This window comes from Anopheles marshallii (genome assembly GCF_943734725.1).
Source record: "Anopheles marshallii chromosome X unlocalized genomic scaffold, idAnoMarsDA_429_01 X_unloc_63, whole genome shotgun sequence".
NCBI lineage: Eukaryota > Metazoa > Arthropoda > Insecta > Diptera > Culicidae > Anopheles > Anopheles marshallii.
In genome coordinates, this window is record NW_026525913.1 from 50,001 (window position 1) to 65,000 (window position 15,000).

Sequence of the window (15,000 nt, forward strand, 5' to 3'; positions counted from 1 at the left end):
TTCCATGCACCACTACCCGTATCTCTTAGCTTAGTTCTAGCCATGTGCGTTCAAAGCTCAACGTTAAGCTGTGTCCTGCACCACAATCGTTATATAATAAGCTTATCTCTAAGCTTTTTTGCGTTCAATGCTCAACGTTAAGCTATCCCTTCGCTTAGAACCTCGCTCTACATTTTGCCTTTGGACTTCTCGAAGCTCAACTTGTGAGCAGTTCCATGCACCACTATAGGTATCTCTTAGCTTAGTTCTAGCCATGTGCGTTCAAAGCTCAACGTTAAGCGGCCTCATGCACCACAACCCTTGTATCTTAAGCTTATCTCTAAGCTTTTTTGCGTTCAATGCTCAACGTTAAGCTATCCCTTCGCTTAGAACCTCGCTCTACATTTTGCCTTTGGACTTCTCGAAGCTCAACTTGTGAGCAGTTCCATGCACCACTATAGGTATCTCTTAGCTTAGTTCTAGCCATGTGCGTTCAAAGCTCAACGTTAAGCGGCCTCATGCACCACAACCCTTGTATCTTAAGCTTATCTCTAAGCTTTTTTGCGTTCAATGCTCAACGTTAAGCTATCCCTTCGCTTAGAACCTCGCTCTATATTCAACTTTCAGATACCTCAAAGCTCAACTTATGTGGTCTGCTATTGCTCTTGAACGGGTACAATATCTGACAGAGGGGGGTTTTTGGCCCAAATTATGCATTATTAGTTTAACCTCCGTCGCAGAACCACATTTGACCAGGTCGAGAAAAAAATTTTTTCGTGACGACCTGGTCCCCCATAGTAGGGAATGAACATGACATCTTAACCATATTTGACCATTTTCAAATTTCTCGTCGCGGAATCATGACTTTACTAGTAAAATTTGTTCCGGGTAGGGACCTCCCATACAAAATTTTCATCGCTCCAAAAGTGATTTCGTTTCACTTTTCAACATTTACAAGGTCCATAAATCATGTTTTGAGACGATATGGAAAAAAAAATTTTTTGCCCGTCTCGACCAACTCGACCGATGGTGACCACAGCAGGGTGCTCCATACAAATTTTCCTTATGTGGAATTTTCAGTGTAAAATAAGGTTTCTCCAATCGATCGCGGGTTTCACTTTTCATCATTTGCTAGGTCTAACTATGATGTTTTGAGTGGTCCCGCAAAAATTTTTTCTTGGACCGGGCCTTCCTTCCCGGCCCTGTCGGTGTGCTCTGCAGTAGGGTGCTCCATACAAATTTTCCTTATGTGGAATTTTTCAGTGTAAAATAAGGTTTCTCCAATCGATCGCGGGTTTCACTTTTCATCATTTGCTAGGTCTAACTATGATGTTTTGAGTGGTCCCGCAAAAATTTTTTCTTGGACCGGGCCTTCCTTCCCGGCCCTGTCGGTGTGCTCTGCAGTAGGGTGCTCCATACAAATTTTCCTTATGTGGAATTTTTCAGTGTAAAATAAGGTTTCTCCAATCGATCGCGGGTTTCACTTTTCATCATTTGCTAGGTCTAACTATGATGTTTTGAGTGGTCCCGCAAAAATTTTTTCTTGGACCGGGCCTTCCTTCCCGGCCCTGTCGGTGTGCTCTGCAGTAGGGTGCTCCATACAAATTTTCCTTATGTGGAATTTTTCAGTGTAAAATAAGGTTTCTCCAATCGATCGCGGGTTTCACTTTTCATCATTTGCTAGGTCTAACTATGATGTTTTGAGTGGTCCCGCAAAAATTTTTTCTTGGACCGGGCCTTCCTTCCCGGCCCTGTCGGTGTGCTCTGCAGTAGGGTGCTCCATACAAATTTTCCTTATGTGGAATTTTTCAGTGTAAAATAAGGTTTCTCCAATCGATCGCGGGTTTCACTTTTCATCATTTGCTAGGTCTAACTATGATGTTTTGAGTGGTCCCGCAAAAATTTTTTCTTGGACCGGGCCTTCCTTCCCGGCCCTGTCGGTGTGCTCTGCAGTAGGGTGCTCCATACAAATTTTCCTTATGTGGAATTTTTCAGTGTAAAATAAGGTTTCTCCAATCGATCGCGGGTTTCACTTTTCATCATTTGCTAGGTCTAACTATGATGTTTTGAGTGGTCCCGCAAAAATTTTTTCTTGGACCGGGCCTTCCTTCCCGGCCCTGTCGGTGTGCTCTGCAGTAGGGTGCTCCATACAAATTTTCCTTATGTGGAATTTTTCAGTGTAAAATAAGGTTTCTCCAATCGATCGCGGGTTTCACTTTTCATCATTTGCTAGGTCTAACTATGATGTTTTGAGTGGTCCCGCAAAAATTTTTTCTTGGACCGGGCCTTCCTTCCCGGCCCTGTCGGTGTGCTCTGCAGTAGGGTGCTCCATACAAATTTTCCTTATGTGGAATTTTTCAGTGTAAAATAAGGTTTCTCCAATCGATCGCGGGTTTCACTTTTCATCATTTGCTAGGTCTAACTATGATGTTTTGAGTGGTCCCGCAAAAATTTTTTCTTGGACCGGGCCTTCCTTCCCGGCCCTGTCGGTGTGCTCTGCAGTAGGGTGCTCCATACAAATTTTCCTTATGTGGAATTTTTCAGTGTAAAATAAGGTTTCTCCAATCGATCGCGGGTTTCACTTTTCATCATTTGCTAGGTCTAACTATGATGTTTTGAGTGGTCCCGCAAAAATTTTTTCTTGGACCGGGCCTTCCTTCCCGGCCCTGTCGGTGTGCTCTGCAGTAGGGTGCTCCATACAAATTTTCCTTATGTGGAATTTTTCAGTGTAAAATAAGGTTTCTCCAATCGATCGCGGGTTTCACTTTTCATCATTTGCTAGGTCTAACTATGATGTTTTGAGTGGTCCCGCAAAAATTTTTTCTTGGACCGGGCCTTCCTTCCCGGCCCTGTCGGTGTGCTCTGCAGTAGGGTGCTCCATACAAATTTTCCTTATGTGGAATTTTTCAGTGTAAAATAAGGTTTCTCCAATCGATCGCGGGTTTCACTTTTCATCATTTGCTAGGTCTAACTATGATGTTTTGAGTGGTCCCGCAAAAATTTTTTCTTGGACCGGGCCTTCCTTCCCGGCCCTGTCGGTGTGCTCTGCAGTAGGGTGCTCCATACAAATTTTCCTTATGTGGAATTTTTCAGTGTAAAATAAGGTTTCTCCAATCGATCGCGGGTTTCACTTTTCATCATTTGCTAGGTCTAACTATGATGTTTTGAGTGGTCCCGCAAAAATTTTTTCTTGGACCGGGCCTTCCTTCCCGGCCCTGTCGGTGTGCTCTGCAGTAGGGTGCTCCATACAAATTTTCCTTATGTGGAATTTTTCAGTGTAAAATAAGGTTTCTCCAATCGATCGCGGGTTTCACTTTTCATCATTTGCTAGGTCTAACTATGATGTTTTGAGTGGTCCCGCAAAAATTTTTTCTTGGACCGGGCCTTCCTTCCCGGCCCTGTCGGTGTGCTCTGCAGTAGGGTGCTCCATACAAATTTTCCTTATGTGGAATTTTTCAGTGTAAAATAAGGTTTCTCCAATCGATCGCGGGTTTCACTTTTCATCATTTGCTAGGTCTAACTATGATGTTTTGAGTGGTCCCGCAAAAATTTTTTCTCTTGGCCAGTCGACCCTTTCGTCCATGTCGGTGTGTTCTGCAGTAGGGTGCTCCATACAAATTTTCCTTATGTGGAATTTTTCAGTGTAAAATAAGGTTTCTCCAATCGATCGCGGGTTTCACTTTTCATCATTTGCTAGGTCTAACTATGATGTTTTGAGTGGTCCCGCAAAAATTTTTTCTTGGACCGGGCCTTCCTTCCCGGCCCTGTCGGTGTGCTCTGCAGTAGGGGTCTCCATACAAATTTTCCTTATGTGGAATTTTTCAGTGTAAAATAAGGTTTCTCCAATCGATCGCGGGTTTCACTTTTCATCATTTGCTAGGTCTAACTATGATGTTTTGAGTGGTCCCGCAAAAATTTTTTCTTGGACCGGGCCTTCCTTCCCGGCCCTGTCGGTGTGCTCTGCAGTAGGGTGCTCCATACAAATTTTCCTTATGTGGAATTTTTCAGTGTAAAATAAGGTTTCTCCAATCGATCGCGGGTTTCACTTTTCATCATTTGCTAGGTCTAACTATGATGTTTTGAGTGGTCCCGCAAAAATTTTTTCTTGGACCGGGCCTTCCTTCCCGGCCCTGTCGGTGTGCTCTGCAGTAGGGTGCTCCATACAAATTTTCCTTATGTGGAATTTTTCAGTGTAAAATAAGGTTTCTCCAATCGATCGCGGGTTTCACTTTTCATCATTTGCTAGGTCTAACTATGATGTTTTGAGTGGTCCCGCAAAAATTTTTTCTTGGACCGGGCCTTCCTTCCCGGCCCTGTCGGTGTGCTCTGCAGTAGGGTGCTCCATACAAATTTTCCTTATGTGGAATTTTTCAGTGTAAAATAAGGTTTCTCCAATCGATCGCGGGTTTCACTTTTCATCATTTGCTAGGTCTAACTATGATGTTTTGAGTGGTCCCGCAAAAATTTTTTCTTGGACCGGGCCTTCCTTCCCGGCCCTGTCGGTGTGCTCTGCAGTAGGGTGCTCCATACAAATTTTCCTTATGTGGAATTTTTCAGTGTAAAATAAGGTTTCTCCAATCGATCGCGGGTTTCACTTTTCATCATTTGCTAGGTCTAACTATGATGTTTTGAGTGGTCCCGCAAAAATTTTTTCTTGGACCGGGCCTTCCTTCCCGGCCCTGTCGGTGTGCTCTGCAGTAGGGTGCTCCATACAAATTTTCCTTATGTGGAATTTTTCAGTGTAAAATAAGGTTACTCCAATCGATCGCGGGTTTCACTTTTCATCATTTGCTAGGTCTAACTATGATGTTTTGAGTGGTCCCGCAAAAATTTTTTCTTGGACCGGGCCTTCCTTCCCGGCCCTGTCGGTGTGCTCTGCAGTAGGGTGCTCCATACAAATTTTCCTTATGTGGAATTTTTCAGTGTAAAATAAGGTTTCTCCAATCGATCGCGGGTTTCACTTTTCATCATTTGCTAGGTCTAACTATGATGTTTTGAGTGGTCCCGCAAAAATTTTTTCTTGGACCGGGACTTCCTTCCCGGCCCTGTCGGTGTGCTCTGCAGTAGGGTGCTCCATACAAATTTTCCTTATGTGGAATTTTTCAGTGTAAAATAAGGTTTCTCCAATCGATCGCGGGTTTCACTTTTCATCATTTGCTAGGTCTAACTATGATGTTTTGAGTGGTCCCGCAAAAATTTTTTCTTGGACCGGGCCTTCCTTCCCGGCCCTGTCGGTGTGCTCTGCAGTAGGGTGCTCCATACAAATTTTCCTTATGTGGAATTTTTCAGTGTAAAATAAGGTTTCTCCAATCGATCGCGGGTTTCACTTTTCATCATTTGCTAGGTCTAACTATGATGTTTTGAGTGGTCCCGCAAAAATTTTTTCTTGGACCGGGCCTTCCTTCCCGGCCCTGTCGGTGTGCTCTGCAGTAGGGTGCTCCATACAAATTTTCCTTATGTGGAATTTTTCAGTGTAAAATAAGGTTTCTCCAATCGATCGCGGGTTTCACTTTTCATCATTTGCTAGGTCTAACTATGATGTTTTGAGTGGTCCCGCAAAAATTTTTTCTTGGACCGGGCCTTCCTTCCCGGCCCTGTCGGTGTGCTCTGCAGTAGGGTGCTCCATACAAATTTTCCTTATGTGGAATTTTTCAGTGTAAAATAAGGTTTCTCCAATCGATCGCGGGTTTCACTTTTCATCATTTGCTAGGTCTAACTATGATGTTTTGAGTGGTCCCGCAAAAATTTTTTCTTGGACCGGGCCTTCCTTCCCGGCCCTGTCGGTGTGCTCTGCAGTAGGGTGCTCCATACAAATTTTCCTTATGTGGAATTTTTCAGTGTAAAATAAGGTTTCTCCAATCGATCGCGGGTTTCACTTTTCATCATTTGCTAGGTCTAACTATGATGTTTTGAGTGGTCCCGCAAAAATTTTTTCTTGGACCGGGCCTTCCTTCCCGGCCCTGTCGGTGTGCTCTGCAGTAGGGTGCTCCATACAAATTTTCCTTATGTGGAATTTTTCAGTGTAAAATAAGGTTTCTCCAATCGATCGCGGGTTTCACTTTTCATCATTTGCTAGGTCTAACTATGATGTTTTGAGTGGTCCCGCAAAAATTTTTTCTTGGACCGGGCCTTCCTTCCCGGCCCTGTCGGTGTGCTCTGCAGTAGGGTGCTCCATACAAATTTTCCTTATGTGGAATTTTTCATTGTAAAATAAGGTTTCTCCAATCGATCGCGGGTTTCACTTTTCATCATTTGCTAGGTCTAACTATGATGTTTTGAGTGGTCCCGCAAAAATTTTTTCTTGGACCGGGCCTTCCTTCCCGGCCCTGTCGGTGTGCTCTGCAGTAGGGTGCTCCATACAAATTTTCCTTATGTGGAATTTTTCAGTGTAAAATAAGGTTTCTCCAATCGATCGCGGGTTTCACTTTTCATCATTTGCTAGGTCTAACTATGATGTTTTGAGTGGTCCCGCAAAAATTTTTTCTTGGACCGGGCCTTCCTTCCCGGCCCTGTCGGTGTGCTCTGCAGTAGGGTGCTCCATACAAATTTTCCTTATGTGGAATTTTTCAGTGTAAAATAAGGTTTCTCCAATCGATCGCGGGTTTCACTTTTCATCATTTGCTAGGTCTAACTATGATGTTTTGAGTGGTCCCGCAAAAATTTTTTCTTGGACCGGGCCTTCCTTCCCGGCCCTGTCGGTGTGCTCTGCAGTAGGGTGCTCCATACAAATTTTCCTTATGTGGAATTTTTCAGTGTAAAATAAGGTTTCTCCAATCGATCGCGGGTTTCACTTTTCATCATTTGCTAGGTCTAACTATGATGTTTTGAGTGGTCCCGCAAAAATTTTTTCTTGGACCGGGCCTTCCTTCCCGGCCCTGTCGGTGTGCTCTGCAGTAGGGTGCTCCATACAAATTTTCCTTATGTGGAATTTTTCAGTGTAAAATAAGGTTTCTCCAATCGATCGCGGGTTTCACTTTTCATCATTTGCTAGGTCTAACTATGATGTTTTGAGTGGTCCCGCAAAAATTTTTTCTCTTGGCCAGTCGACCCTTTCGTCCATGTCGGTGTGTTCTGCAGTAGGGTGCTCCAACCAAGTTTTCCTAATGAAAGTTTTTCGTGGTTTCGTGTGAGTTAAAAACTCCGGAACTTGGCTTATTTTCACCATAATTTCCACATATGGTGACCAACTCAATAAACGTTTTGTGCGTATCCTATGGACAGTTTTTCGCGTTCAACTTGGTGAACTAGGGTTGTTTTCCCGAAGGGTAGAAAAATCTGGACTTAGCCAAATTTTGAAATCTCCAACCAATCTTGGCCTGTTAGATTATCTTGGTTGGGTTGCTATGGGCTGCTACGGCCTACTTGATAGGCAATGTTTCAACTCTTGGAAGCTTTCGTGGTTGTTTAGAACTGTCCATGGCCTTCTTGATAGAAATGGCTTATGGTGGCCATGGACTTAGCAACATTTTGAGATCCAATCTTGGCCTGTTAGAGTATCTTGGTTGGTTTGCTATGGGCTGGTACGGCCTACTTGATAGGCAATGTTTCAACTCTTGGAAGCTTTCGTGGTTGCTAAGCACTGTCCATGGCCTTCTTGATAGAAATGGCTTATGGTGGCCATGGACTTAGCAACATTTTGAGATCCAATCTTGGCCTGTTAGAGTATCTTGGTTGGTTTGCTATGGGCTGGTACGGCCTACTTGATAGGCAATGTTTCAACTCTTGGAAGCTTTCGTGGTTGCTAAGCACTGTCCATGGCCTTCTTGATAGAAATGGCTTATGGTGGCCATGGACTTAGCCAAATTTTGAAGTCTCCAACCAATCTTGGCCTGTTAGAGTATCTTGGTTGGGTTGCTATGGGCTGCTACGGCCTACTTGATAGGCAATGTTTCAACTCTTGGAAGCTTTCGTGGTTGCTAAGCACTGTCCATGGCCTTCTTGATAGAAATGGCTTATGGTGGCCATGGACTTAGCCAAATTTTGAAGTCTCCAACCAATCTTGGCCTGTTAGATTATCTTGGTTGGTTTGCTATGGGCTGCTACGGCCTACTTGATAGGCAATGTTTCAACTCTTGGAAGCTTTCGTGGTTGCTTAGGATAAAAACCCCGACGAGAAAGGTTTCCCGGACTTATAAAAATAACCGATTAGCCCCAAGGACACATCTTCCTTGAAAGGCTAATCATGCACCACACACCACACCACCCATAGGCTTGCAAGCAGCACTCTTGTCGAGTGCAGCAAGCCTATGCTCACATCAACTACCGTACACGTACCACCATAGGCTTGCAAGCAGCACTCTTGTCGAGTGCAGCAAGCCTATGCTCATCAACTACCATACGTACCACCACAGCCTTGCAAGCAGCACTCTTGTCGAGTGCAGCAAGCCTATACTCCACGAACTAACCACTTCACCACCAAGCATGGGTCGCCTGAGAGGATCGATGCGAACGCATCTCTACAACTCGCAGCTCCCAGCCTGTAGTCCCGTCGTTTGCGGGCGGTCGAAGGTGTCGAAACTAGTTGTATCCACGGTCGACGGGAGCACAGCCACCAGGGTTCCCTGTGATAAGGTACTTCCACGTGCAGCGTGCACCCGCCCGTTGCGGCTCAGTCTAGTGCTATAGCGGGGATGAGACGGCAGTGTGCACGGGGCAGCACCGACGGATCTCAGAGGGTTGTTAAGCCCGCTAGCTTCCGATCACCTAATGGGTTTATGATGCGCTATCAGCTCGGATTGGATACGACCTTAGAGGCGTTCAGGCATAATCCAGCGGACGTAGCGTCATACCAAAGTCCGGTCGAACTAGTATTGAGCCAGTGGTCCGTACCTGTGGTTCCTCTCGTACTGCACAGGAATTCCGTTAAGATAGCAGCATACAGCACACACCAGTAGGGTAAAACTAACCTGTCTCACGACGGTCTAAACCCAGCTCACGTTCCCTTGAAAGGGTGAACAATCCTACGCTTGGTGAATTTTGCTTCACAATGATAGGAAGAGCCGACATCGAAGGATCAATAAGCCACGTCGCTATGAACGCTTGGCGGCCACAAGCCAGTTATCCCTGTGTGACATTCGAGCAGTCGAGCTGTTTGGACAGGGCGTGTTTTGCTCCGCAGTGAGAAGGAAAATATTGGTGCAAAAATCGTTTGGAGAGACTGGATTTTAGTTATAATCCGTTGTTAAGTGTACGTTTTAAGGGAATCGAGTGAAAACCGCGTGAAAATCGGTGCGATAATACGGAAAATAAGTAAAAAACATTCCCCATACATTTTGTATGGGGAACTATTTCCGCTATAAAAACGGGCAAAATAGACCTTTTTCGGTGCGGTTTTCAGTGAAAAAGCGAGATTGGACGCCATTTAAGCGATTAAAAGTGATAGACAGTGTTTGCCGGTGGAATTCGGCCCGAAATACGGAGTGGCAAATTCGCGCAAAGAATTACAACAACAACAACAACAACAGTGTGTGTGTATCGTGAGTTTGCGTAAAAATCCGGTCCAATCGGGCCGGAAGTGGACGGAAACGGTAGTTTTTGTGCCCGTGATCGTGTTAATGCAAAAAACCGGACGGAAATCGGACGAAAATCGCCGAAAAACAACGTGGCAAAAAAGTGCAAGGGGTGCTACCGCCGGAGCACGTGGTTTCGAGCAACGGTGTTTATTAGAAAATCGTTAATAACTTTGCGAGTTTTTATCGGATTCGTGTGCGGTTTTCACCGTTGTGATTGTTTTAACTCGTTTAATAAGATCCAAGCGAAAAAACAGTGAAAAACGCGAAAAAATTTTTTGACATTTTTTGGTGACATCCGAGTGACACATATGACCCCGCTGACGAATTTTCGAAGGTGAGCAGTCCCCCGCTGACAAATTTTCAAATTGACGGTTTTTGCTCGAAAAACTGCTCGAAACTCAAAAACACGTAGAAAAATTCTGGGAAGCTGGGGGGGTCATCGGCAGCTCGAATCTGCTCGATTTGGACAGTTTTCATCGAGCTCGAAACTGCTCGAAACTGCTCGAATTTCCGAATTTAACTGAAAATCGCGGGGAAAAATCGGGAACGACTGGGGAAAATACGGGAAGGCGTCTGCAAGTAGGGAAACACCTCCCCCTGACCACGGAGGCCTGCTTGGGTCTCTAAAATGGCGACAACCCGAGCATCGCGTCCTCGGTCGGAGTCTACCGAGGAAAGGCCGGGGCGGTCTCTTTTGGCTGTAGAGCCGAAGGTAATGTTGACAAGAGCTTCGGTGATGGCATCGAAGTCGACGAACAACGACATGGTGGAACTGCGGAAGGTGATCGGGGAAATGTCCCTCGCAAACGAGCAGCTTCGAACCATGTGTAAAGAGCTGCAGCAAGAGCTTGTGATGCTGCGACAGCGGATTGAGGCCAATGACAACATGGCCCGCGAGGAACGAAAGTTGGCCCGGGAGGAACTGAAGCTGGCCCAGCAGCAGTTCAAAGAAGAGCTGCAATGGAACAAGCAACAGGCTCGTCAGTGGCACGAGGAGACTCAACGTCTCCGCAAGGAGCTAGAAAAGGAGACGGCAAGCCACCAGGAGCTGTTGGCGCAGATGCTTGGTTGTGGCGGCAATCAGGCACTGCAATCGCAGCTGCAGGAGCAGTCGTCTTCTTTGACGAAGCAGCAGCCCCAACGGTTGCAGAAACAACAGCAACGGCCACAACAGACGCAGGGGCCAACGCGTGGCCCTGCTCAGCAGCAACCGCTGCAACAGCAACAACAACAGCAGCAGCAGCGGCCGTCCTATGCCAATGTGGCTGCCGAGGCATCTGGTACACAGGCGACGCAGAGTGGCGCATGGACGGTGGTGGGACCCCGCAAGGCACCACCGAAGCCGCAGCAGCAACAACAGCAGCAGCCGGAAAAGCCACGCCCGCAACTTGCGCCACGCAAGCAGTCGACGAAAAAGAAGCTGGACGCTATAGAGGTGGCCCCAGGAGACGGTCAAACGTGGACAGACGTTTACCAGCTAGTCCGCAGCGCACCGTCGTTGGCTGAACACCAGGCGAAGCTCGGTGTGGGACGGCGAACGACGCGGGATCGGCTGGTTATGGACGTAGAGGACGGTGCTAATTCGGAAGCAATTTTTCAACGTGTGCAGGAGGTCTGCGCACAGGCCGCAGCTCCGGCCACCGCCCGCCTGGTGACGGAAACGGTAGAGGTCCGCCTGGAAGAGGTGGACCCTTTAGCGACGGTGACGGACGTGGCGACGGCGATCCAAACATTCACAGAGCAGTCGGTGAAGGAATCCGCCGTGCATTTGGTCAAGGCATGGAATGGCACGCAGACGGCATACGTCCGAATGGCAGTGAAGGCGGCAGCGAAGATTGCGCAGCAGCACGTGAAGGTGCTGCACACTTCGTGCCTAGCTACGCAGTTGACACCACTGACGCGGGGCCAGCAGCGGTGCTTCAAATGCCTGGAGCACGGACACCTGCGGCACCAATGCCGGAGCGAGATGGATTGGTCGACGCACTGCATCCGCTGCGGCCAACCGGGACACCTGGCCCGAACATGCACGGCAGCGGTCTGCTGCGTGACATGCAAGGGCCCGCACCGGGTGGGACATCCGTCCTGTCCTCGACAACGATAAAGGTCCTGCAGATCAACCTCGGGCGCAGCAGATCAGCGCAGGACCTGATGCTGCAGACGGCGCGGGAGCTGGGGGTGGACGTTGTCATCGCCTGCGAATTATATAAGCCGCCTCGGGACAACGGCAGATGGGCGGTGGATGAGGCGCAGAGTGTGGCAGTGGTCGCCACCGGGGCTTATCCCATACAGCGTTTATGGGAAAGCGCTCATCCTGGGCTGGTGGTGGCCACAGTGGGAGGAGTGACATTCGCTAGCTGCTACGTCTCGCCAAACACCGGACCAGCGGACTTCGTCGCCTATCTCGAGGCGGTGGAGATGGCGTTGGTGGGACATCAGCACCTGGTGATGGCAGGTGATCTTAATGCATGGAGTACGGACTGGGGGAGTGCCCGCACAACATCGAGAGGGCACATCCTCAAGGGCGCTATCGACCATCTGCAGCTGGAGGTCCTCAACCGCGGCAACGTGCCCACCTTCAAGGGCAATGGGGTCGCGCGCGAGAGCGTTGTAGATGTGTCCTTCGCGAGCTCTACGGTCGCCCTTGAGGACACCTGGAGGGTCAGCCAGCGATATTCGTACAGCGACCACCGGTACGTGGAGTTCTCCGTGGGCGTTCCGGGGAGACGGTCAGCACCGCAGCAGCGTACGAAACAACACCATCGGACGCAGTCGTCTCGCCTCCCGCAGCATGCAGGAGTTCGCTGGAAGACGTCGACTTTCTGCAGGGAGGGATACCAGGCTGCGCTGATTGATTGTCGATTTGCAGAAGCGGACACGCCTGACGCGCTGGTAGGAGCGCTGTCCCTGGCCTGCGACAGGACGATGGAGCGAGTGGGCCCGCCAAAGTTCCGTCAGCCGCCTAGGCTCTACTGGTGGACTCCGGAGCTGGAACGCATGAGGCGTGAGTGCGAGGAGGCGGAAGAGAGGCATCGTGGGGCCAAGGGGCCAACAGAACGGGACGCGGCTTTGGGGCGTCTGCAGGACCTTCGTAGAGGGCTGCAGCGCGGGATCCAGGAGAGTCGAAACGAGAAGCTCCAAGAGCTGATCGACGGAGTCGACAGCGACGTATTCGGACTGGGATACAAGGTGGTGATGGCCAAGCTGCGTGGTCGCACCCCGCCGGAGACGGACCGGACAGTGCTGGAGCCGATCGTGGATGCCCTGTTTCCGCTGCATCCCCCGTTCGAGTGGCCAGCCATCGAGCGAACGGCTGACGAGGAGAGGCTGCGACCCGTCACGGAAGCGGAGGTTCTCGCGCTGGCAGAACGGATGGCCCCATCCAAAGCACCTGGGCTCGATGGGATCCCGAACGCGGCGGTGAAAACCGCGATCCGTGAACACCCGCAGGCGTTTGTGCGGGTGTTTAACGACCTACTGGAACGCGGTGAGTTCCCGCGGGCTTGGAAGGAGGCGAGGCTGGTGCTGGTAGCCAAACCGGGCAAGCCACCGGGCGATCCATCGGCGAGCCGACCGCTGCTTCTGGAGGGAGCAGTCCCCAAGTTGTTCGAGAGGTGCATTCTCGAGCGCCTAAATGAACACTTGGAGGACAGCGCTGCCCCTCAACTGTCGCCGGAGCAGTACGGATTTCGTCGCGGGAGGTCAACGGTGCAGGCGATCCAGCGGGTCGTCGAGCGGGGCGAGTTCGCTCGGTCCTTCCACCGCACCAATGGACGCGATCCACGATGTCTGGTGGTGGCAGCGCTAGACGTCCAGAACGCGTTCAACACGGCCAGCTGGAGGGCGATCGCTGCGGCACTGCGTGAAAAGAACGTCCCGGCCGCGCTTCAGAGAATACTGCGCAGCTACTTCTCCGAGCGTGAGCTCGCTTACGAGACCAGCGAGGGACCAGTCCGCAGGCCGGTGTCGGCGGGGGTACCGCAGGGCTCCATCATCGGTCCTACATTGTGGAATACGATGTACGACGGAGTCCTGCGGCTGGCGTTTCCGGACGGCGTGGAGGCGATCGGCTTCGCAGACGACCTGGTGGTGCTGGCAGGTGGCACGACTCCGCAGACGGCGGCCCAGTCGGCCCAGGAGGCCATTCGCATGATCGGGGAGTGGATGGCCGACAGACACCTTAAGCTGGCGCCCGCGAAGACCGAGGTTATCATGGTGTCCACCATGCGACAGGGCTACCAGCAGCCCACGGTCGCCATCGAGGGAGTGCAGCGTCAGCCGACGCGGTGCTTGAAGTACTTGGGGGTGGTTCTGCATGACCACTTGCTGTGGACCCCACACGTAGAGTTCGCAACGGCAAAGGCGCTCCGGGTGGCGAAGGGGATCTCTCGTCTTATGCAGAATCACGGGGGCCCGAAAGGCGCGAAACGGCGACTGCTCTCTTCGGTGGTGGACTCGACGCTGCGGTACGCTGCACCGGTGTGGCACAGGGCCACCAACCTTCGGAAGTGCAGCCGAGCACTGAAGCGGGTGCAGGCGCAGTACGTGAGGCCAGTCGCCAGGACCTTCATATCGGTTCGGTATGAGGTTGCCACGGTCCTGGCGAGCGTCATCCCGATCTGCATGCAGATACAGGAGGACGCCAGATGTTATCATCAGCATCAAGCGACTGGCACTCCATTGCACCAGCTGCGCATCGAGGAGCGCGCGGCCACTTTGCGACAGTGGCAGGCAGACTGGGACGCGCTGGCGCCGGCTAGCCGGTTCACGGCCTGGGCGCATCGGGTGATCCCGGACATCGCGGCGTGGAAGAACCGTCGGTTTGGGGAGATGACGTTCCATCTCGCCCAAGTCATCTCGGGCCACGGTTTCTTCCACGAATATCTACACGTACAGCGATTCGCTCCGTCACCTGACTGTGGGTGGTGTCCGGGAGTTGCTGAGTCGGCGGCTCACGCCTTTTTCGATTGCCCGCGTTTTGCGGACGTGCGGATGGAGGTGCTGGGCGAACGGGACGCGGAGGTCATCACACCGGATTCACTTCAGGCTTTCCTGCTGAGCAGTAGTGAAAACTGGAGCGCCGTGTGCGAGATGGCGAAGCGCATCACGACTGCTCTCCAGCAGGACTGGTACGTGGAGCGGGCTACCAGTTCCAGCGTGGAGATGGCAGAGGCGGCCCGACGGCTGGATACGGCCCACGAGGAGGTGCTGAGAGCGCGAAACGACAGGAGGAACGAGGCGCGTAGGCAGCGAACGGTGGAGAGACGCCTAGCGATAGGCGAGCCTTCCCCCCCCAGACACCCTGACGGACGGCTCCTCACTGAAGAGGAACTCAGGGAGCGTGAAGAGCGTCTTCGAATGGGGAGGGAAAAAGTCAGGAGACACCGTGCGAGGCGTAGGATTGAGCTAGCGGAGGCACCGACGTGCACGGATTACTTAATAGCGCTTTTCGGGGTGGGCGAGTTCGAGCGGTTGTGAGCGAAGGATAGGATGAACGGCGTGTGGGGCCCCC